The 24,548-nt window shown below is 57.6% G+C and overlaps 1 protein-coding gene across 3 annotated transcripts in view; it reads left to right on the top strand.

Annotated features, from left to right (window-relative positions):
* Positions 1 to 24,548, top strand: part of Arhgef10l (Rho guanine nucleotide exchange factor 10 like) — a 131,137-nt gene that overhangs the window by 1,453 nt on the left and 105,136 nt on the right. The window contains exon 1 of one of the 3 annotated variants that reach the window (XM_058571120.1): positions 9,316 to 9,466. The exons of 1 other annotated variant lie outside the window; for it this stretch is intronic. The gene's annotated coding sequence lies outside the window, so the exon portion shown is untranslated. Of the gene's footprint in view, positions 1 to 9,315; positions 9,467 to 22,913; positions 22,981 to 24,548 lie in introns of those variants that run through there. One more of the 3 variants, XM_058571121.1, reaches the window with a different exon arrangement.

Raw genomic sequence — 24,548 nt, 5'->3', positions numbered from 1 at the left:
GGGTACGCTGGCAAGGAAATTGTCATACCTACTTGGCTAATGGCTCCCAGCAGCTGAGGCTGGCTTTGAACCTGCCATCCTCCTGCCTCAGCCGCCAGGAGGGTCGGGAGTGCCCCCTTCCTCCTCTGGGAAGCTGCTGGGCTTGGCTTAGTAGGTGGTCAAGGACAGCGTCTTGCTTTTGTTTTGCAGGGGACACTCCCAGGAGCCCCTGGAGGCAGCTTCTAGAGTGGCTGTTCCCTCCTCCCCTGGCCCAGGGGCAAAGGGGGACCGTGAGCCCAGGGACAGGTCAGCTACTCAGCACAGGAACAAGGACAGCAGCCCCTCCTGGCCCGGGTACGCCCACACCTCAGGGCCACGGAATCGTCCCAGTGACCCTGCAACCCCTTGGGGTGAGCAAGCCAAGGTGGCACCACTCTCCTGGCCCCCTGTGCCCTTCCCACGGCTCTGCACACATGTGCTCTGAGACCCCAGGCCTTGTGTCCCCTCCAGGCCCCACGACACCTGCCTCCTTCCTTCCTCTGCAGGGCCCTGCCTGGCCCCAGCCCCAGGGCGCCAAAGCTTCTGCGGGCATCTTTGGCTGGTGACATCCATCTGGAGAGTGAAGGGCAGACTCTCAAGGGGCCCCACGTGACAACCCTTTCTTCTTTTTTTTCTTTTGGTGCCAGGGATTGAACCCAGGGGCGCTTGACCACTGAGCCACACCCCCAGCCCTTTTTATTTTTTATTTTCACACAGGGTCTTGCTCAGTTGCTTAGAGCCTCACTAAGTTGCTGAGGCTGGCCTTGAACCTGCCATCCTCCTGCCTCAGCCTCCCCAGCTGCTGGGATTACCGGGGTGCGCCACCGCACCTGGCTCTCCCACTCATTTTGAATTGACTTGGCCCCGCAGAGGGTTTCAGTGGGTCCCTCTAAATGACAGATAGGAATCTTTTGCCATTAGCCTCGCCATTTTTTGTGTACCTGGGCATTCAGGTGGGGCTCGCCTTTTCTTTCTTCAATTTATGACACTCCTTTGTTCAGTGAATCTTCAGTAACCTCCTGCTGTGTGGGGGGCCCTGGGTCAGACGGTGGGGACCCAGGTGAGCCCTGCAGGGAGCGCCAACAGGTGAGGGCCCAGATGGAGATCCAAGCAGCACACAGGTCCACTGCGTTGTGTGAAACTGCAATGAAGGCTTTGGAGGAGACCAATTAATTGCTTATGGAGACTTGACACAAAAGTGAGTCTGAGTCTATCCACGACATCTGAAGCTTTTCCTAGGATAATAAAACAACAACACAATCATAATAACCCCTAGAAGCCCGCGTGACTGGCCTCCAAAGCCGCACCCAGTGCTTCCCAGGAAGGAGCCTATTCTCTTGCAGGTGAGCTGCAGAGGTCCCGGGGTCAAGTGGCTTGCCTGAGGTCACAGGCTGGCTCTGAAGCTGGATTCAAACTTGGCTTTGTTTGATCTGTCCCCTAATTACAGACCTTGTCCCTCAGGCGCCTGGTGCAGCATGATGGTTAAGCCTCATCCTGGGCTGGGTGCTCTCAGAGCTGTGTGGCTGGAGGCCTGGAGACAGAGTGGCCCTGTGCCCCGTCTGAGCAGCAAGAGGGCACCAAGGGCCATCAGCCCTGGGCTGGCCCCGCCCAGTGGCTTGTCACAGGGCAAATGGGAGCAAATGGGGTCCGTCTCATTTGCAAGGGGGCCTCTGGCCTCAACCTTGTTTGCAAAAGCTGAAGGGGGTGATGGGGGGGTGGGAGTCCCTATGTCCACGCCCCACCCCCCACACACCCCCCGCCCCGCCCAGCGTGTCTCACAGCCTAGGCTGTCTCTGCTCTCAAGGCTGCAAGGTGACCCAGAAGGTTGGAGTTGCTTTGGCCTCACTAAGTTGCTGAGGCTGGCTATCCTCCTGTCTCAGCCTTCCTACCAAGGGGGCTCCCAGGCGTGAAGTCATGTGTCCAGCTCAAAATAAAAATTTAAAAAGGGGTTGGGGTGTGGCTCACAAATAAAATGCTCCTGGGTTCAATTACCAGTACAAAATCAGAAGAACCCCAAGCCCAGAAGCTGGACACCCCACCTCTAGTCCACCCGCCATTAGCAGCCTCAATCCTGTTCCCCAAGTGGAGACCTAGCTCCGAGGACCTAGGTTCAAATACAGCCCTCCCATTTATTAGCTGTGTGGTTTTGGGCAAGTTACTTGACCTTTCTGAGTCTCTGTTTCCTCATCTGGAGACTGAACCCAGGGCTGCTCTACCATTGGGCTACATCACCAGCCTTTTTTATTTTTGAGATCGGATCTCATTAGGTTGTGGAGGCTGGCCTCCAGCTTGTGATGCTCCTGCCTTACCCTCCGGGAAGCTGGGGTCACAGGCTTGCAGCATGGTGCCCAGCTTGTTGGGAGATTTATATAAAATGATTTATGTGTGGTACTCTGCCCGGTTCCTGGATGATGGTACAGCCCCAGCAGATGACTGTAAAGTCGATCGGATTCTTCCAGGAACTTGGAGTTTTGGCAGCATCTCCCTCCTGACGTGGACGGGCTTCAAAACAGGGTGTGACCCATAACTGGTCTGTGACTCTGCCTAACCGCATGGTGCTTATCCATGCAAGGGACTATCGTCCCCTTCAGAGAGTCACCTCGGGAAGCTCTGCCCCACCCAGAGACACCCTGGACCCTGACACTTCTGGGAATGTTGATCTTGGAAGTATCTCCAAAGTTGATCTTGGAAGTATCTCCAAAGCCTGGAGAACATCCATTCTCTAAGGCTGGGTCTGGACCCCAGACTGCGGATTGTGGGTTCACGCTGAGAAATACTGATAAGGAAAAAAGGGAATGAAACACGCGGTGAGGGTGGACAGAAGTTCCCTCCCACGAAAGGTCCCGGCTGTGCTTTAAGCATTTTTTTTTTGAGAGAGAGAGAGAGAGAAAATTTTTTAATATTTATTTTTTAGTTTTCGGTGGACACAACATCTTTATTTTATTTTTTTTTATGTGGTGTTGAGAATCGAACCTAGCACCCTGCGCATGCCAGGCGAGCGTGCTACCGCTTGAGCCACATCCCCAGCCCTGTGCTTTAAGCATTTTTAAAATAAATGTGTAGAGGATGGTGCTGTTCAGGGTTGGGAAGAGACACTTGGGGTATCAAAGTACCTGGCCCTTAGGGGGCTGACCTGGGCAGAAGGTGATGTGTTCCCAGAAACAATTGTCCCCAGAGGTCACATCAAGGTTGTTTGGTGTTGTTGTTGTTTTGCTTTGTACTGGTAATTGAACCCAGGAGCATTTTATTTGTGAGCCACACCCCAACCCCTTTTTAAATTTTTATTTTGAGCTGGACACATTAGTTCACGCCTAGAAGCCCCCTTGGTAGGGAGGCTGAAGCAGGAGGATAGCCAGCCTCAGCAACTTAGTGAGGCCAAAGCAACTCAGCAGGATCCTGTCTTTAAATAAAATATACTCAAAAGAGGGCTGGGGTGTGACTCCGTGGTTAAGCGCCCCTGGGTTCAATCCACTATAGCCCCCTCAAGTATTTTTTTTTATTTTTTAAATTTTGAGATAGGGTTTTGCTAAGGTGCCCAGGCTGGCTTCAAACTTGCATCCTCCTGCCTCAGCCTCCCAAGGTGCTGGGATTACAGTGAAAAACCAGCCTCTACCTCAGAGCAAAGCCTGTCCAAGGAAGGGACATGACCTTTGTCCTTGGAAAGACCCACAGAGCACTCCTAGGCACATACCCACCCTGCTAAGTTGTTTATCTACAAATAACAGGAGAGATCTGCTGTGCCAGGTGTCCCTGACTCAGTCAGGCTAGGTGGGGACCCATAGCAACCCCCTAGCAGCCACCAATCAGCAGGAGAAAGGGAAATACCTGGGATGCCAGATGACCCTCCCAGTAGTTTATGGTGTTGGGAAACCATGTAGTTCAGCATGAACACCCCTCTTGGCTTAAACCAATCAGTTCAAATGAATCCCCCTCTTGTAGTAACCAATCACCCCTACCCAACTAGTTCCCGCCAGTGAATGTGCTAATCATGTTTTAGAGTTGTTATTTGATTTTCCCACGGTGTGTGATGATTTGCTAAGAGATGCTATGATGTATGTGAAGTCCCTGCCTTCCCCAAAGAGTGTATAAAACTGCTGCAAACCCTGGGCTCCGGACCTCTCAGCGACACCAGTTGCTGTGTGTGCACGTGGAGGACCGAGCTAGCTCGCAATAAACACCTCTTTGCTGCTTACATCGATCTTGGTCTCTGGGGGTCTTTTGGAGGTCCCAAACTCGAGCAGAACAACAGGCTGCACCACACCCGGCTTCTGCCTCTGGGATTTTGACCCCTGGGTCCTTCTCAGGGGTGGAATCCTGTACGTGTGACCCTCTGGGTCTGGCTTAGTCCATGTATGTTTTCAAGGCCCGCCCACGTTGCCACACATGTCAGGATGGCTGCAGGGGTTCTGTTAACTGTCCACGGGTGGGTGCTGTGTTCCGTCCAGCTTTAGGCCCTCAGGGACGGGCACGCGGCACTACCTCACCTCCGCTCTTGGCCGGGAGCTGGACTTCCCGCCTCTGGAGCCCGTGGCAGAGGGCGGTCACCTTGCTGCTTCTAGGTTTCAAGTGCTCAGGTCCCATGAGGAGCAGAGGCCCAGTTCTAGGTTTCTGAGGCGGGAAGGTGACTGTCACGTGTGCGGCACGGGTGGCCATACGGTGTCAACATGGGACCTGGGATCCATCCTTGATAGTGGGGGTGAAAGAGGATTTTATTTTGGGGGAGGAAATAGAATCGGGCAACGCCCCAACAATAAGAAATGAGGTGGGGCCGGGCACAGGGACGCACACCTGTCATCCCATCAGCGGGGGAGGCTGAGGCAGGAGGATTGCAAGTTCAAGGCCAGCCTCTGCCCTAAGCAACTTAATGAGAAAAAAAGGCGGGGGTGGGGTGGGGGCTGGAGTGGTGGCTCAGTGGCAGAGTGATTGCTTCGCACCCTCAAGGCACTGGGTTCGATCCTCAGCACCACATAAAAATAAATAAATAAAGGTCTTGTGTCCATCTACAACTAAAAAAATTAAAAAAAGAAAAAGTAAGGGCTAGAGATGTGGCTCAGTGACATGCACTTGGGTTCCATTTCAGGTATTAAAAAAGGAAAAAGAAAGTAGGGTGGGGGACACCCCCATATGGAGACATTTCTGCTTTGATGAAGCTGTTTAACATTTTCAGCCTGAAGATTCGGAAAGATGCTATTTTAATGTTATCGTTCCTGCAGGTTTTGTGTTTCTGGCTGATTTTTGAGGTCATATTGGGGGAGGCTCTGGTTAGCCCCTCCCCCTCTTTTTATTTTTGCACAGAGGATGGATCCCAGGGACCCTCTACCCCAGAGCTACATCCCCAGCCCTTTTTATATCGTTTTGAGACAGGGTCTCTCTAAATTGCTGAGGCTGGCCTTCAGTTTGTAATCCTCCTTCCTCGGCCTCTTGGGTCACCTCTGGACTTGGCCTGGAGACCTGCCCAGCATGGGGCTGGCTGGGGTGGGAGGAGGGAGTCCTGCCAGCTGCTCCTGAGCCCCCTCCTGGGAGCAGTGGCCCTGTCCAGCCCACCGCTGCCAAGCACCCTCCCTCGGCAGAGCGACTTGAAGTTGGTGACGTGAGCCACTCACTGTTCAACACGGGGGAGGGGACGCGCCTCTTGCTATCACCGAGCCCTGGTTTTCTCATTCACAAAACAGCTAATGACCCCCATGGCGCTTCTCAGGAAGAGGAGGCAGGAATTGTGTGGAAGGGACCGTGGTGAGCAGGGGTCTCCGCGGTGGGCAGCTCACCCCACCCCTCTGTCCCCGGAGCTAGTGTCTCTAGACATTCGGGGGATCCTCCTGGCATCTGGGGGCCGAGGCTGTAAGGTCAGGCAAGGCGGCAACCAAGAGGAGGCAGATTTTAAAAGGCCGCTGAAGGAGGCTGTGTTGAGACTCACTCAGACCCACGGAGGGGACAGGAGGAGGGTCAAGGAGAGACCGTGGGGGCTGACCACCGGCCTGGGATTTTATGGGGCTCTCAGCAGGAAGGGAAGGGCTTGGGACAGGAAAAGGGATATTTAGAGTCCCTTGTCCCAGTGGAGTTGGGGGGAGCTGGCTGAGATCCAGGGCTGGCCGAGACCCTGCTGCTTGACAGGCGGTTCCCCCGGTGCCTGATGGGTGTTTCTTTGCGCGGGAGAGCTGCTTGGTGCTTTGTTCCTAAGACACCGCCACCGACCTGACAGAGGCCCGGGGTGCTGTTGAGCATCTTCCAGGACACAGGACAACTCTGTCAGCACAGACTTTTCTGCTGCAGCTTATCTGTGGTGCAAGTTCGACCGATGGGGGACAGGGGGACAGGACAGACACCACACTCTTAGCTGGCACTTACTGAGCCTCGCTTGGTGCTGGCTGTGGGGGAGGGGGATGGTAAGGACACAGGGTGGGAGGGACTCAGCCTCTCCTTGTCCTGGGGAGGCGCAGAGGGTCTGGCACACCACGGGCACTTGGACACTATTGCTGTACATCAAGTGTGGCCTCCAGCTCTGAGGCCCTGTCCAGATGGCCCAGAAGACCTGGCCGGTGCGGGCTGGGTGAGTGGGGCTCTGGGTGTTGTCTCAATGCATGAAGGAGCGGCTGGGGGTGCACGTGGCTTCTGTTGGTGAACCTGCACCCCAAAGCGTTCTCTAGCCACCTCGCCAGGCGCAGCGTTGCTTGGAAGCGCCACAGCTGAGAAAGCGAGTCTCCCCACAGCTCTCGGAGTGACCCACAGGGAAGAGAAAGAAGTGGAGGTGGGCAGACGCCGTGGTCCACACCTGTGATCCCAGCTACTCGGGAGGCTGAGGCAGGAGGATAGCGTTTGAGGCCAGCTTAGGCAATGTACGGAGACCCCCTTTCTTAAAAAGAAAAAAAGTCAAGGTGTGGAGGTGGATTTACTGGTTCTGCTATATTCAGCCCCTCCTGGCCGCCTGGCTGCCTGGCCTTGGGGGTAGGGTGGAGGAAAGAGGGACAAGAGAAGACCCCTGTCCCCAGAGGGCAGTAGAGGAGAGTCCAGAGGTCTTTCCAGCCTTCACACAACGGGGTCTGGTCCAGGTTTCCAAAGGAAGACACATAGGGCCACCCTGGGCCCTCCTGCTCGCTGCTCCGGACCCTGACCATTGGTGCTGCTGCTGCTGGGGCAGGAGCCCAGCGCCCTGCAGGTTGGCTGAGATGGGAAGGGCGGTGGCCCCAGGGTGTGGCTGGAAATAAGAGTGACCAGGCAGGGCCGCCCTCCCTGGGGTTAAGGGCAGGAGCAGCAGGGGTGAGGGGGGCTCCCTCCTTGCAAGGCCCAGAACCGGGGAACCAAGGGCCATGCCTCCCCTCTGTCCAGGACCTTTCAAGAGGAGAGCCCTCCCTGTGGCTTCTGCAGGTAGAGTGGCCACATTTCCTCCTTCCTGCCCGCTTGGTCACACTCCCGGCAATAATAACAATGACAATCACAGTACACCCTGGTGACAGCGGAGGGTTGGCTGCCCAGTGAAATTCCCGATGCCTTATGCTGACCAAGTCCTTAACCTCCTGCACCTTCTCTGGGGTTCCCATGCCACAGATGGAGCCGGGCCCAAACCCAGGCCACGTGACTCTGTCTGCAGGTGCGCGGCCTCCCGGGAGGACAGCCAGTCAGTCAGGCTGACACTTCCTCTTCCAGGCTTTGGACCTTTTCAGTCCAGCAAGGACTTGCTCACTGGGGTGACTAGTGGTGACACATACCTGCACCGCAGGGACTTGGAGGCCAAGGCAGGAGGATCACAGCTCAAGGTCAGCCTGAGACACTTAGGGAGACCCTGTCTCAAAATCAAACATCAGAAGGGCCGGAGATGTAGCTCAGCGGTAGAGCACCCCTGGGTTCAATCCGTAGTACAAATCAATCAATCAATCAATCAATAATGAAATAAAGAAAGCATCTGTCGTCACAGACACTCTGTGGGAACTTGGGTAAGCTGTTGTCTCAGGAGCCTTTGTTGTGCCGTCTCGATGGAGTCGCCCAGGGAGAGGCTCCTTGTGTAGACAGTGACCAGGATCACCGTCACCGTCATCTAAATCCAGAGGCCTGGCAGGCCCCGAGGTCACCATCACTGCTGGCTGCGCTGTGTATCCCCAAAGCAGCCGCCGTGGGAAGAAACTATCAAATGTGAACCTGCTTATGAAAACAGGGACCGGCCAGGGTTGGCCCCAGGCTTGGTGCTCTCTGACCTTGACCTTGACCCAAGTTCCTGAGGCTTTGACTGCGGGTGCCCTAGCGGAGTGTGAAGCCTGGCCCCAACGGCTGGGCTGTGGGTGCTTTTTATTTATTGTGTTGTGTGGCTGTGCTGGGGATGGCGCCCAGGCCCCGTGCCTGCCCGCCTGCTAGGAAGGGGCTCTACCCTGACCTGCCTCCCATGCCCCCCTTAGTTTTTGAGACGGGTTTTGCGAAGTTGCCGAGGCTGGCCTCCAACTTGACTTCATCCTCCTGCCTCCGCTTCCCAAGTAGCTGGAGTCATAGTGCCCTGTGCCAGGCCTGAGGTATTTTGAGTGCCTGGTCTGCTCTATATTTGTGTCCCTGTCCTGGCTTTTCTGGGGTACATGGGATGGGCTGTGTATTTCTATTAAATGACATTTTTCCTGATGTCCAGACACCATTGCTGTTAATCAGCTCAGATGTTGGTAAAATTTTAGGGTCGATGGACCACAGGAATGTAGACCCGGCCGGACCCCTGGGGGGCTGACCCTGCTGTCCTGAAGAGGAGCCTTGTCACCAGAGCCACCATTACTGCCGGTTCCCGGGGAGCTAGGAACCCTTTCTTTACACAGTCTTACTCCACTCCCACGACAACCGTTCAGCTGAGAACCGTCATTATTATTATCCCAGCTGAACCAGGAGGTAACTGAGGCTCAGAGAGACAAGACCACTACTCGAGGTCACACAGCAAGGGCTGGGATGCAAACCTGGGTCTTTCCAAGTTCAACCCATGTGTGTCCCCTTCCACGTTCTCTAGTTAAACGTGTCCGGGCCCACGGTGGACCTCAGACTCTCCCCTGAGCCTGTGTCCTACGCCCTTTCCTGGGACAGCAGACAGAGCTCAGTCCTGCTGCTCAGCACCCCCTGAAGGCCCCCCCCCTTCCGAGCTCTGCCTCATCCGGCCAACTTCCTGGGCCTCCCAGGTCAGGCCGATGGACGCCCCACCTGGCCCAGCCCAGCCGGGCTCGGCCTGACTCAGTCTGGCCCGTCCTCGTGGGCCAGGCCACCACCTGGCTTGGGCTCTCCCTCCCTCTCCGCCCGCCCGCCCGGCAGGTCTAGCCGGTGAGTGACTCACACACCTGGTCTGCGCCCGCCGAGGCCGCGAGTCAGTGCAGCCACCCTGGGCCTTGCCCGCTGTGCCAGCTGCTGCTTCGCCCCGCGGGTCCCTTCCCTGAGCTGCGTCCTCCTGCTCACGGCCTGCCTTCTCCGAGGTCCGCATCTGGACGACTAGGACCAGGTCAGCTTCCCGGCCCCCCACCGTTGCCAAGTGGGAAGAGGACCGCTTCGGGGTGGGGTACTGGGGTCTCTGCCGCACTGACATCCGTGTGCTCCGGGCCCAGGGACACCGTGCTCCCTGCCAGGTGGCAGTGGGGTTTGGGGGCGCCTTGGGATGGGCTTGGAGAAAACTGCACTGGTGGCCTCAGTGGCCATGACCCTGACCCTGTGGCTAGCGGGCAGATGGTGGCGGCCTGGGGGGAGGGATGCCCAGGGAGCCTGCCGGGAAAATCCCCGCTCACTCCCTGCTTAGGGCCACTGAGCTGCGGGTGACAGCTCAGGACAGCACACCAGGTCAACAGGGTGCACCGCAGGACGAGGCTCTGAGCCCTGGGAGGAGGTCAGGGTCACGGGCTGAGCTGGTGGTGGAAGCCAGCGGCGCCTGGCCCCCCTCCATGCCGGCTGTTCCCCACTCTCCCCCTGCAGCCCCCTCCCCTCCTGGCGGCCTGAGTGATTTCCCAGGCAGAGGTTACTGCTCACAGTTGGGAGCCATGCTAAAGGTCACCAGGCTGTCCTGGCCACAGATCCCTGACAGGTGGTTGATCAGCCACAGCTTGACTATCCCCAGGGATGGAGAGCTCGCTGCTCTGAGGGCAGCCTCTTCTGCTTGGTGGTCAAGGTCCAGGGACCCATGATCCAGAACTTGCTGCGTTTTGCTTTGTGCCAGGTATTTTGTTATCAAGCTTGGTGTGTTTATGAACTCGGGTAACCCTTTGACACCCTCTTCAGATGAGTATTATTCTTGTCACTCTTATTTTATAGTTGAGAAACCAGGCACAGAGAGGTTGGGTAACTTACTCAAGATCACACAGATCGAAAAGAGGGGAGCTAGGATTTGAATCCAGGCAAATCTGGGTCCAACGGAGCTGGCTGAGGCCGCGAGGGGATGAGGCTCCGCAGGGACGGGGACAGGGTCCTGCTGAGCATGGTGGGGCTGTCCGCAGGGTCGACACTTAGGTGACCATGTGACTGTCTTTGTCCCTTCCCCTGCTTCATTCCTCCTCGGCAGATCATCCCATCCCTCACAGAGCCCCGGCTGCCAGAGTCCAGGGCAGATGGCCAGCGACTCCCAGGCCGGGGGTGTCGAGAGCCAGGGAGGGTGAGAGCAGCTGGCCCAGGGTCTCACACACACTGACAGTGGTTTCCACTGAGTCCCCGGGCAAAGGAGGTGGCGGGTGAGGGTGAGGGTGGCAGAGGGACACAGGGGGACCTGGGGCCTGAGCCTCTTCCTTCTGTCACATCTGGAGTGACCTCTGATGCCCTTCATCTCCACCTGCCTGGCTCATCTTGGTGATCAACAAGGGCGAGCCTTGTCCTAAGGCATGTCACAGTTTACAAAGCCAGCCCACGTCCCTTGTCCTGAGGGTGCTCACCACAGCCCAGGGAGCCTGGCAGAGCACCACGAATGGCCATCCCCATAATGCCTGTCCCCACTGTTGAGTGGCAGAGGCTCAGAGAGGTCAGGTGACCTGCCTGAGGTCACACAGTGGAGAGGTGGCAGCATCAGACCCTCCCTCCTGGTCTTCACAGAGTGTGTCCACACCCAGGTTGGCACCTCCTTTCTGTGCTTTTTTCCTCCAGAGAATTCTGGAACAGAGATACTGGAGGAAAGAGAGAGGGGCCCAGCATTCAGCCCCTAAATCAGGGTCTCCTGAGGCTCTACTGCGGGCCACCAGTTCTCTCTGTCCCCTGAGGGCTATGTTCCTCTGAGTGGGGTCCTTCCAGCTGGGCCCAACCAACCATGGACCAAAACCTCAAACTATGAGCCAAAATAAACCTTTCATTTTTTTATATGGATGATCTCTGGTAGTTTGTCATAGTAACGGAGAGCTGGCTGACAGGGCCCTGTGGATGGGACAGGTCTAGCCCTGTTCTCATCCCTCTCAGCTGGAAGATGAGAGAAGGGTCCGCTCTGTCTCCTGCCACGACTTCCTCTCTAGAACAGTCATGCGGACAGGTGGTTGCTGAGGTGACCCTGTTGTCCCCCTCTATTAGTGACAATGCTATAATAACGATGATGTCAGCTACAGCACTGCCACTGTAGCCACAGTTCCCCCTGTTGGGCACCACCAAGTGCCCAGCGTGGTGCCTGGCATCCTGCAGGCCATGGCTTCTCTAGTCTCTTGACAAGCCCCGTCTCACAGATGAAGCAGCTGAGGCTCAGAGAGGTGAAGTCTCTCCCCCAGGATTGCACAGCTGGTGAGTGGCACTGAAGTCATCAGTAGGCCTGAGCTCTCACCCGAGTCACCGTCCAAGGTTACACGTTATATTCTCAGTGTGGTCACTGCCGGGGCCGCTTGGTGGACCTCTGATTTCGTCTCTTGCCCCTGGGTGGGAATGGGCTGCAGTGGGTTTCTGGTCTTGTTTCAGCCTCTAACTTGGGACCTCAGCAAGCCGCTGGGCCACGCGGGGCCTGGTCACCCTGCTGGGTGCAGGGGCTGCTCACTGAGTCCCTGCGACTCACCCAGGCCCACGCCCAGTCATGGCTGGGAACCCCATTTAAACCCCACACATGCAGAGAGAAGGAATCGCCCGACAGTGTCCCCAAGTCCTTCTGTGCCTGCGGGAGCCTTGACTTTACCCCTCAGGTCACCCTGACAGGCAGAGTCAGCCAGGCCGAGTCGGGGAGGCTGAGACGGAGCCCCCCGAGGCCACAGGGCAGCAGGTGGGAGCAGGGGTCTGAGGCCATCTGCACAGTGAGCACCCCCACCACGGCCAGCACTCCCCCCGGGAATGGGGGTGTCCCAGGGCTCCCCGGGGTTCCCAGGTGCCAGCGGTGAGCGGGCCTAGAGGCCCAGACCCCTGGATTGCAGGAGGGCCAGGCTCCGGGGACAGCCCCGGGAGTGTGGCAGGTGCACCTGTGGCAGGCGGCCAGGTGCGGCCCAGAGGAGTCCTCAGATCCAACCAGGCCTCCTCCCAACTTGCCCCCCAGCAGAGTCGGGAGAACCCCCTCCCGGACCTTCCTTGTCTGGGGAACAGAGGCATTCCCTGTTCCAGCTCTCCCGGCCACACTGCAACCTGCTCCACAGGGATCCCTGGTCCCTCCTCCTGGCCCAGCCAAGCCCAGCTCGGCCACAGCCATGCGGGGACACGTGATGCCCCAGCGGAGGGAGGGAGCAGCAGGGTTGGGGGCACCCCTGCCCCGCCCGGCTCCTTCTCTCTCCGCTGCTCTTTCCCCCTGAGCAAGTAAATCTGATAAGCATTCTTTTTCCATCTGATAAAAGAGGTTCCAAAGTCGGGGCTGGTTGGGGCCCAGCCGCCTGTGGGGGAGGGACCTGGGCCTGGAGCCTGGAGCCGGAGGCGGCCCCTCCTCCCCACTCCATCCATCATGCCCTTTGCAACCTTGAGCAAACCCTTGCCCTCTCTGGGCCTGCTCCCCCCTCCTGGAGTGGAGAGGGCTGGCTTCAGTCATTCAGCTCTGAAAATCTCTGGATTGCTCCTGCGGGTCCCCTGCCACCCTGGGCCCATGGGCTTCCTGCCTGCTCCCCTCCCCTCTCTCTCCCTCCCTGCCTGGCCACAAAGCCCAGGAAGTAGGGGAATTTGGCTTCTGTTGGGGTTGGCAGAGACTAGAGCGATCGCCTCCAGATCCTGCTTCTGCTCCGGGTGTGAGCGGGGGCATCTTTGGAGTAGACCCAGGATGGCTGCGCTCGCCATCTGTGGGGACAGAGGCCTCCAGGTCTCTCCCACCTGGTCAAGGATGGACTTCAGGGTCAGATGCTGTGTGCCTCCTGGGGGGAGAGCTTGGGTGTCACTGTCTTTATCTGCACACCTGCAAAGGGGGACGGTCCTGAGTCACCGAGGGTTGAGGGAGTTCTTCTGGGATGGTCACTAAACCTGGTGCATAGTAAGTGCTCAGTAAAGGGAAGAGCGTTGCCGTGCACCAGAGCCGTCCTGGTGCTCTGTGTCTGGCAAATGGACAAGCTCCAGAATGGCCTCAGTGTGCTGTCCTGGAACACAGTGACAGTCCCATTCAGACAGGTGGCTGTCTCTAAGAGGGTCAGAGACCACAGGGTTCTTCCCAGTCTTTGGTCCTTCCTCTCTCTCTGCCCCTAATTGTGTGTGTGTGTGTGTGGGGGGTACTGGGGTTGAATCCCCTGAGCTACATCCCCAGCCTCCCCCAACTTTTTGTTTCTGAAACAGAGTCTCACTAAATTGCTGAGGCTGGCCTCGAATTTGTGATCCTCCTGCCTCAGCCTCCCGAGTCGCTGGGACTGCAGGTGTGCACCACCGCACCTGGCTGCTCTTCTCCTTCTTACAGTTGTTCTGTAAACTATGAAACTGGGCCTCACACGTCTAGGCCTTATCTCCTGGGACTGCAGGGCTATTTCATCCCTGAGTCTTGCCTCCCCCACAGGAAACTGGGAAGCCCAGCTCTGCCCAGGGAGTAGCGGGGGAGCACTCTTCCCATTGATCTCACCCCAGAATCCCGTGGCTGAAGCCACTGTTCACAGTTCACAAGGGAGGAGGACTTGTGGTCAGCCGGAGGTCTCCGAAATATACGAAATATACTGGGGAACAAACTTTAAAGCCCCCGGGGGGGGGGGGGGCTCCAGAAGTCTCCTGCAGGGAGTGGGGGAGGGGTCCACGCCATTGAAAGCTCCACTCTGCTCCCAGGCCCCTCCCTGGAGGGAGCGTCAGCACGGGGGGGGGGGGGGGGGGGTGTGTGTAACCGGTTATGTGCCCCCCCACCTCACTTGGAGACACAGAGCAAGGGCCCAGCAGAGGGAATCCCCTAGAAGGTGGTGGCTCCGGGAGAGAGATGTCAGCTCACACCGCCGCTCTGGTCAAACTACCGCAGAGCTCATGGGACCCCCGAGCTCCTTCCCTCCCTGCCCCCAAAGACCGACAGACTCCTCTCTGTTGGCTTGGGGACCTTGCCAGGGAACTTCCCAGTTACACAGAAACTACCTCCAGCTCCCTCCTCTTTGCTGAGGGGGTGGTTGGGGGTAGAGGAGCTGTTGCCTGCTAGTCCTGCTCTTATTTTTTCACTTAAATCCATTCATTTATCATACTTCCACCCCCCAGTTCCATTCATCCATCATCCATACATCTGTCCATCCATCCATCCATCCATCTGTCCATCCATCATCCATCATCCATCCATCTGTCCATCCATCCATCCATCCACCCATCCATCCATCTGTCCATCCATCATCCATCATCCATCATCCATCCATCATCCATCCATCCACCCCCCACCATTTACTCTTCTATTCCCCTCCCTTCCCCAGCCCCCCCAGGCCCTCCATCCACCCGGGCAGACTGTTCCTCAGGTGCCGTCCTGGGCTAGCAGCACGGTCCTGCCATCAGTGGTGACGGGCAATTAGCAAGCAGGCAATTTATTTATTTATTTATTTTTAATTTTTACCAAAGTTCATTCTTAAATTCACAGCAGACGCCACACAGCACTTCGCCGCAGCTGTAGGGGCGGAAGATGTGCCGCGGGTCCTGACGTCTGAATAGGAGCGGGGTCACTGGCCAGCGTCATTTTAGGCACAAGAGAAGGCTCACTTTTGCCAGATCTCTTCCTCCCGCCTGTGGCTGGGCCTCGGCTTCGGCTCCTCTGTCCGTCTCTGTCCATCTCTGTCCGAAGGCCTCCTCTTCCTCACCGTCTCCTTGGCCTGCTTCTTAGGCTGGATCAGGGGCTTCTTGCCACCTTTGCGGCCAGACATGGCGCCTGAGGCCGCTACCCCAGACTTTCTCCTCCAAGCAGGTGATTTAATAAGCACCAGCACCAGCACCCAGAGCCGTGGCCCACACCCCTTTCTTTTTCTTTTCTTTTTTTTAAGATTTATTTTTTAGTTGTAGATGGACACAATACCTTTATTTTATTTACTTTTATGTGGTGCTAGGGCTGAACCCAGAGCCTCCCACGCACTAGGCAGGTACCCCAGCGAGGATGACAGGTAGCGCCTGGCGTGGGGTTATTGTGATTTGATGAGATGACACAGGTAAAGGGCTGGCCCAGCACCTGGCACCTAGCAAGTGCTTTCTAGGTGTGAGCTAGGAGAATGGTGGGAAGGAGGAGGAGGAGGAGACCACCCAACATGGGGCCCGGCTCTAAGTAACAGTCACACCCATGAGTTGCACAGGGCAGGCTGTGGCAACAAGGGAGCCAAGCGCAGTGGCTCATGCCTGTAATTCAGCAACTTGGGAGGCTGAGGCAGGAGGATAGCAACTTTGAGGCCAGCCTGGGCAATCTAGCAAGGCCCTGTCTCAAAAGAAAAAATAAAAGGACCTGGGACATTGCTCAGGGGTGAGCACCCTGGGTTCAACTCCCAGTGCTGGGGGGGGGAGCGGAGGAAAGCAAAGAAGGTAACAGGGAATGGTGACGCAGGGCAGGCCCCAGCGCCAGCTTCTCTGGGTGGGGCAGCCATGAGCCAATCTTGCACAAAGGGGCCCTGCGAGTGGCCCTGGGCGTGTGGGTCCCGGGTTCTGCAGGGGAGCCTGGGCCGCTGCTGCCGTCTGTCTGGTTTGCCCAGTTAGGAGCTGGAGCGTCTCGGGGTGAGATGAGGCGCGGACTCTCTGCAGGCACAGGGCAGGAGCCCGGAAAATTCCCAGCAGCTCAGGAGGCTTGGCGGTGCAGGGTCAGGGACACGGCTCTAGATGGAGCTCTAGGGCGAAACACAAATGATCAGGGGCCGGGGAGCTGGGGAGGCTGAGGCAGGAGGATCGCAAGTTCAGAACCAGCCTCAGCAACTTAGCGAGGGCCTAAGCAACTTAGCAAGACCCTCTCTCAAATTTAAAAAGGCTGGAGATGTGGCTCAGGGTTAAGTGCTCCTGGGTTCAATCCCTGGTACCAAAAAAAAAAAAAAAGAAAAAGAGTCCAGGGTTCCTGGTGGTCCCCTTGGGACCGAGGAGGTAGGCTCTGGGAGTCTTGTTGCCCTGGCCCTCCCAGCTCCTGTGCACTTGGGGAGCACTTGTTGGCTGCATGCAGTTTCTAGTGGGGAGTCTGACTCATGCCGCTTACTGCAAGGAGCAGTGGCTCTGGAACCAGAGTGGCTTCCACCCCTGGCACTCTATGGGCTGGTCCCTGCCTGAAGTGACCACCCCACCATGCCTCTGCTGGCCTGTGGGCAGGTCAACAGGACACTCTGGTAGAGGCCTATAAGGGTCTCAGAAAAGGCTCCTTTTCCAGAGCCCTGGGCAAGGAATTGATTCATCCTAACCTAATGAGGCCACATGCTCGGTGGGGACAGGAGCACAGACTCTGGATTTCAACCCCAGCAATCCAGCTGTGTGACCTTGAGAAAGTCACTGAACCTCTCTGGGCTGCGCTTTCTTTATTCATAAAGCAAGACAAAGCCACCTTCCTTGCAGGGCTGCCGGGGGCTTGGTGCACAGTAGGCCTCTGTCAATGGGAGGGCTGTGGTGCAGCCTCAGCAGAGGCCGAGGGAGTGGATGGTAATGAGTGTTGGGGTTGATCCAAAAAGCCAGTCTATAAAAGTCCTGCCTGCAGCTTCTGGTGCATTGCTAATGGGAGTTTATGTGAAGGACACAGCCGGATAAGGGCCCATTGTTCTGGGTGGGGACGGTTTTATGGCTCTTGGAAAGCAGCTCTCCTCTGGGGAACCGGGGCTTCGGGAGCCTCCCGGGCCCTGGGTGGTGAAACCAGGAAAGAGGAGGTTTCTGGGGCGGGTGCCAGGTCACAGGCATGACCAGGCCCTCCTGCCACAGCCCCTGCAGGCTGTGGGGGCCCGAACCCCTCCATGGGGCACTGCAGCCTCTGGGCTGGCGGTGCAGGGCCTCTCCCTCCCCAGGCCCAGGCCCTGCCCGCCCCCCAGCCCCAGGGCCTGCCTGGTCTGCTGGGCGAGGTTGGAGGCTCCCAGCGTGCCCTGGGCTGCTGCCCTCCTCCTCCTTCCCTTTCATCCATATGGCAGCTTCTAGAACAGGCCCTGGGTGCTGCCTGCCGTCAGCTGACCAGCCACGCTCAGGCCTGGGAGTTGCTCTGCGCTCTGAGGCCTGGGCTGGCCAGTAACCTGACGCCCAGAGAAGACCTCTCTCCCTGTCCTGTCAGGCTCCTGGCTGGGACCCAGGCTGAGAAATCCAAGCCCCATCTGCTCAGTAGACAGCCCCAGGCGCCTTGCTGGCGCACCCCCAGGGCTGCAGATACTCAGCTGCAGGGGAGGCTGGAGGCCGTGGGTCTGGGCGGTGGGCAGAGGGGCTGTATGTGTTTGCAGCTGCTTTTGGTGCCCCTGCCCCGCGCGTACCCCTACCCGGAGCCTCCCCTAGATCCCTTGCAGCTTTTCATTTAGGAGGCACAGGAAGTTAAAGCAGGATGCTGGGATACCTGTAGCCAGGGACAGTGGCCCCACCTGTAAGTTAACCCTCCTTTGTCCTGGGCTACTTTGCTTTCAAGGATCAAAAATACACCCAGGCAGGGCGCAGTGGTGCACGCCTATAATCCCAGCAGCTCAGGAGGCTGAGGCAGGAGGATCTCAAGTTCAAAGCCAGCCTCAGCAACAGTGAGGCACTAAGCAACTCAGCGAGACCCTGTCTCTAAATTAAGTACAAAATAGGGCTGGGGATGGGGCTCAGTGTTCGAGAGCCCCGGAGTTCAATCCTCGGTACCCCTCCCCACCAGAAAAATACACCCAGTGAGTCCAAGTGGAGGGAGCTCTGTGGGAGGGTTTTCGATGCACTTTGGAGGCTGGGACAGAGTGTCGTTGTGCCTCAGTTTCCTCATCTGTAGGGCAGGGATGAAAGTACCCCTTTTCCAGTGCTCTTGTCACTGCTGTTATTTTGTAATGAATGTTGAAGGGGACCTGCTGGGCTAGCACAGCCTCTGCCTGTCTCTCTCCCACTGCACTCTGCACCTTGGCCGGCTGGTTATTTGCTAGTCTAGGGAGTTGCCTGGTCCTAGCTGTGGTTCGCTGGGCCGTGGGTGCCAGCCCTCTCTGCACGATCCTCCAGGGCTCAGTGCCTTGCTGTGCTCAGCCCAGTTTCTCAGCTCTCCGATTCCAGATTCCTGGGGGGGATGAGCTGATGGGCCGGCGTGGGTCGGAGGTCAGCTCTCATCCCATCCGCTCTGCGTGGAGGAGGAGCCCCTGTGGCCGGTCCGACAGGACTCGTTGGAGGCTCTTTCTGCGTGGCAGAAGAGCTGGGAACAGTGGTCTGGTGCTTGGAATGTTCTTGTTTCTAAATGTTCTGGACAAGCTTTCAGGACCCCTGCTATTGGCACTTGTAGCCGGTTGAGCTCACGTAAATGTGAAATAATTGTCAATAATAAAAACCAGAAGATTTCATTTAAAAAAGGCTGGATCTGGGGCATGTCTTGGGAAAGACAAATATATATATTTAAATTAAAAAGGAAGCTCTGAGACACGGCGGCTTAGGGCATTTACCAGATCGGGGTGGCAGTGTCTCTCTGCCTGGGTCTTTTGCTGCCGGGGCTCTGGCCCCGCCTCTTCTCCCATTTCCATCCCCGACCTGGGACCCGGGTTTTCTACCTCCCTCCCAAACCAGGTGCGTTTCCAGGAATTGCATGGAGAAAAAGAAGCATCACATAGCTCTTCAAAATGTGGGGTCTTGGGTATGAGCCCCGTCCTGTGCTAAGTAACCAGACCCATTGCATCTGAATCCCTGAACGGTCCTGCAAGGGGGGGGGATGATGCTGTTTTCACCCCTTACTGAACGGACGATGAGACTGAGGCTCGGAGAACAAAGCAACTTGAGCAGTGCACACAGGTCATGTGACTTGAGGAACAACTTCAGGCTGGTGGGAAAGTCTGCAGCCGCTTCCCTCTGACCCCCCGCACCCCCATCCCATCCCACCCCCTGGATTTGAGAGGAAAGTGCTGACCCATCGGTGGCCGTGCCCTTGAGCTCAGCTTACCTCTCCACAAAGGCAGGTCTAGGCTGGGAGGGACCTGGGAGGCTTGGGGGTTGCTCAGTACATCTCAGCCCCCCTCAAAATGTCTGTCGCACTGAACAGGACAGGCGTGTTCTGGAGAGAGGGTTTCGTCCTGGTAAGGCGGACTCTATCAGCCTCATTGTGCTAAACACGTGACGCGGCCTCTTCAGATAGAGCCTGTTGACATGGTGGGTAATAGGGACTGTCGGCTTTCTGTGCCCAGTCCATTCACACTCCTGGGTGGGGATGGTCAGGCATGGGAAGTCCACTTTCCCTTCCATGAGCCACATCCTCAGCCCTTTTTAATTTTTTGAAGTTTTGAAACAGGGTCTCGCTAAGTTGCTCAGGGCCTTGATAAGTTGCTGAGGCTGGCCTCGGACCTATGATCCTCCTGCCTCAGCCTTCTGAGTTGCTGGGATTTCAGGCATGCACCCAGCCATCCACTTTCTTTTTGATCCATTATGGGGCTGGGTTGGTGAGAGGAGGATCGGTAGGAGGCAGACAGGAGCCCTGGGTTCCCATCTTGGCTTTGGCACCAGCTTGCTGAGCAATCTTGGGCTAGTCGCTGAACCTCTCTGGCCAGTGGAAAATACCACTTCTGCCTTCCCCCCCTTCTCTCTCCCAGATCAGTGGTAGAGATAAGGGAGAATAGATTTCTGATTCCCATCCAGATGTAATGCATTGTGAATAGCTGTCTTTATGTGACAAACCCTGCACTCCCCAGAACGCTCAGGGAGTGGGTAAATCTGGTTAATTGAATGTTCTGGGACATGGAAACATTCCCTGAAATCCTTTTGTGCTATTGAAACCCATGCACTCATCTATTCAGCAGATAATTGTTTCCACTGTACCAGGTCCTGGCCAGGTGCTGGGTAATGCCCTACACAAGGCAGCAGAGCCCGGCCTCTGTAAACCCCAACTCTGTGGGAGGATATGGGGTTCACACACTGCCACATCTGTAGGTCGTGTGCACCGAGGAGGGACTGTGGGACCTAGGACTGCACCCCGGGGTCCAGATTGGGCAGGGAGAGATCTTTGAGAAGGTGCACCTGTGTAGGGAGCGCTAAGGGCAATTACGTTGTGTCTGATGGTGAAGTCAGGTGCCTTCCGGGCAGAGGAACAGCATGAGCATTGGCCAGAGAAACCCTTGCTGTGTCCGTTGGTGCTGTGAGCTTAGACTGTGGGATGCGGAGAGGGGAGGCTGGGATGTCAAGAGAGCAAGATGGTGGAGAGCTGGGCTGCAGGGGGCAGGAGGCCTGCCTGCTCATTTGTTCTCACAAACGCATCCGTAAAGTAATTCTTTATTGCAAAGGAAGAGAATGAGGGACAATGAGATAAAAGCACTAAGTCACAGGTGAGGGGCCTCAAAGGCAGAGGGTCGCACAGGGCTGGGTGGGCTGGTGGCAAGCGAAAGCTGTTGTGCCTGCTCCTGGGGGGCTACCGAATGGGATCCCATGGGAATGTGGGCCCGTGGTATCAGACTCAGCACTGATCAGAGAAGCCAGCAATCTGGTTTTTTATGGGCAATCTCCCAGTTATCAAATGTTGGCAACTAATTAACAACAACAACACCACTGTGGGCAAAACAAAATGCTTTTGCAGACCTGATTAGTTTTATGAGCTGGAGGTTCGCAATTCTGATCTCAAAGGGTTCTGCGGATGAGGGTTTTAGGGTGTCGGCTTGGAATCCTCTATGGTCCTCTAGTGTTGGCTGGGCCTCCAGTCTGCTGGGCTCTGGGGGCACAACAAGGGTCTGAGGCATGGCCCCTGTCCTCAACCCTGGATCGCTGCTGCCCTCAGGCTGGTTCGAATCAGCACGTGTCCAGAGCCACTTGTTTCAGAAGCACTAAGTGCTGTGGAGTCCAGACCAATGGAGGTTGTGTTGGGAGGCTTCCCGGGTCTTCAGGGCCTTTTGGTAGTTCTGGGAGGGAGGGGGAGACCTAATACCACTCAGAGAGGGCTTGGGTGCTGCAGGCTGGAGGACAAAGGGGAATCGGGCCCAGGAGTGAAAAAAGATGAGGCAGGAGAGGTGTGGGGCAGATTCTGATAGGCTGTGCATGTAGGCCTGGGACACAGGCTTAGCTCTGAGCAGGACCCCGAAATTCACATTCTGATTCAAGATGACCCCAGGGCCCAGCGGACATCTGAAGACAGTCGTTTTGACTTTATTAGCATCCCAGGGCTTCCTCTGTGCTCTCATGCCATGCTTCCTCTGCCCCGAGAATGGAAGTTCCCCAAGGACCATGTCTGGTTGTTCACTGACATCTCCCACAAACCTAGGACGGTACTTGGAACATAGTAATTGCTCAACGAATATTTATTGCCTACTTACTATGAGCTAGTGTTCCCCAGGCCAGGGGCTTAGGACTGGAGGAGCTCTATGGTGCTTATGTTCTTGCGTGGAAGCTGAGAATAAACAAGCAAACAACTCCATGAATAAGATGACTTCAGAGAGTGTGATCCATGCATGGCTTGTCTTGCTACACTATGGTGGTCTGTTTGTGTCCTCTAGCCTATGAGAGCCAAGTGGGCAGAGCCAGGGTCTCCCTGGTTCCTTGTTTCCTTGGGAGCCCTTGAGGCTGGTATCTGACAAATAGGGATTATTAAAAATTTTCTGCTGTATTGAAATGAATGAACACAAGCTGACAACGATTTCAACCCAACCACCTGAACCTTTGTGGAGGTTGCAGAACTCATTATTTTCAACCTAGGAGTAATTGCTGATAAGCCTGTGTGTGAATTGCCTCACCCATAGAGAGGTAGTGGGGGAGTGTTTAATAACAACGGGATAATCTTAATTAATGACCTGATAAGTGTAATTAATTGCATCATATCCGGAGGCCCTCTTTGGAATTCTGGGAGGGAGTGACAGCGTTTGGCAGCTTTGGGGCTGGAAGGGAGGGGAGTACTAGCAGCTCGGTTACACCACTTCCTTGCTGGGTGAGGATTAAGCACAGCTCTGAGACTCAGTTTTGTCGCTGGGACAATGAAGTCGCCTAGCAGGGTCCCTGTCAGTTTAGTGAGAGGATGTCAAATCCCTGGGTCTGGGGACCCCCAGTGGCTGGGGCTGCCAGGATCCCTGCTTCTGTGGCTACTCCCCGCAGGCCAGAGAGCAAGGATGCAAAGGACGCCCTGTTGGCCGGCGGGCCTTCGGTCACCCGGGTACGCGGGGCACATCCCAAGCCGGGTGTTCCCCTGCGACGGGCCCAGGACCCCTCCCCCTCGTACGCAGCCCCCAGATCAAAGCGCTGGGAAGGAGAGGAGGCCGCCGGGTGCCCGGGACCTTCCCGCCGCAGCGAGCGCAGGGCGCTGGGCGGCGGCCCGGGGCGCGCGCCCCCTCCCCGCGCCCCTCGCCCCGCCCGCGAGACCCCGCGGTGGGCGTGGCCGCGCGGCCCGCCGGGGTTGGCCGCTGACCTCAGCCCGGGGCGGCGGGCGGGGGCGCGCGTCGCCTGCGCGGGGCGGCCCAGGGCTCGGCGGCGCGGGCCGGCGGGCGGCGCGGCCATTGGTCGGGGCGCCGTCCGGCCATGGGCGCCCGCGGCGGCCGGACGAGCTGCGGGCGCGGCGCCCGGCGCCCGGCGCCTTTGTGAGCGGCGCGGAGGACGCAGCGGCCCGCGCGGCGGCCGGTGAGTGAGCGGCGCCGAGCGCGCGGCCTTTGTGTCGCCCGTGCGTGGCCGGGTCGCATCCGCCCGTGGGTCTGTGTGCGTCCGGGCCAACGTGCCCGCGGCCGGGTCTGCCCTCCGCGCGGGCCCTCCGCGTGGCGCCCGAGGGAGGCCACCGCGGGGGGGTGGGGCCCTCGCGGCCTGTTCCCGGCCGGTCCCCAGCGGCTTGCTGCCGCCGCCTCGGCGTGTGCGACTCCAGCCCGCGGGGGTGGGGACGGTTAGGTCCCACGACCCCGTGCCTCGCTCTCCCCGACCGTCCCCGCGGCCCGGCCGACTCGGGTGGGCAGGGCGGGCCGCTGGGTTTGGAGAAACCAGAGGACGCGCCTGTCCCCTCTGTTCTGGGTCGGCCTCTCCCACCCCGGGTCCTGGCCCAGCGCCGGCAGGGACTGCCTCCAGCAGGAGGGGACTGTGGAAGGAGAGGATGCTGGGTCAGCTGCAGGCCGTGGCCGCGGAGCCGGGTCAGACCTGGACACTCCCTGGGTCAGGGGCGGGTGTCCTCTGGCGGGTCCTCCGGAGGATGGAAACCAGCCTCCTGCTCCGGGTGGCCTCAGAAGGGGAGCCCAGGCTTGATGCAGGAGAGGGGAGGCCTCTCCTCCCTCCCTGTCCAAGGGTGGGGTCCTGGAGCAAGGGTCAGGAATCTTCCTTTGGCCCCGAGAGCCTGGAGCGGGCTCAAAGCGGGTAGGAGGTGGTGGGGGGGGGAGCTTTGGCGCTCAGTCCCCTCCCTCAAAGTCCTTGGCCTCACTTAGAGATTCATCCAGGGGAAGCCCCGCCTCCTGCCCCAAGCCCCATCTGCTCTAGGAGGATGCTGGGGAGGGAGGGCAGGCTGATGGGTTCATTAGACATGCAGAGCCCCTCCCAGATGGCCACAGGCTACAGCATCCGTCTGTCCACCTGTCCATCCCTCCACTCACCCGGCTGTGTCCAGGCACCATATGCACAGAGGAGAAAGGAGGACGCAGGTGGACCTTCTCCGTGCTCCAGGCTCCGTGCGGCTGTGGGGTGGGGGATGTCCTTACCCTCCCGCTCCTGATCGAATTGTTTAAGGCTTCACACTGTGTTGGATTCTGCCTTCCCCAGGCCCCTGTCCCTTCACTTCCTCCAGAAAACCTTTGCCCTCCAGTCCACTCTCTCTTGAATAGTTCTCACTTGAGGGTGCGTCCTCTCCCGAAAGCCCGGCAGGATTCCAGCGCTCTTAGGGTGACTCCTTTACACCTCCTAGAACACTGAAAGCCTTTGAGTACAGGGACCATCTCTGTCCTTGGTCACCAGCCTGGGACAGTGCCTGGCACACAGCAGGTGCTCCATAAATAATGGCTGGAATTGGTTGGTTCCTAAGTTCTTCTGTTTCAAGTTTTAATTTTGGAGGAGTCTGGGGGTGGGAAAAGCTGGTGAGTACCTTGGAGGGCCTGGGTACCAGGTTAGTACGAAGGGAAGGCCCACTGTTAATTAGAGAAGTAAGCCTGGCTCAACAGTGCACGCGTGTAATCCCAGTGGCTTGGGAGGCTGAAGCAGGAGGATCTCAAGTTTGAGGC

This window comes from Marmota monax, unplaced genomic scaffold (assembly GCF_021218885.2).
Source record: "Marmota monax isolate L192 unplaced genomic scaffold, Marmota_monax_Labrador192_F-V1.1 WCK01_AAM20220418_F8-fsc00008, whole genome shotgun sequence".
In the NCBI taxonomy this organism is placed as follows: domain Eukaryota; kingdom Metazoa; phylum Chordata; class Mammalia; order Rodentia; family Sciuridae; genus Marmota; species Marmota monax.
Note: the sequence above shows the minus strand (reverse complement) of the source record. Positions and strands in the feature narration are given on the sequence as shown.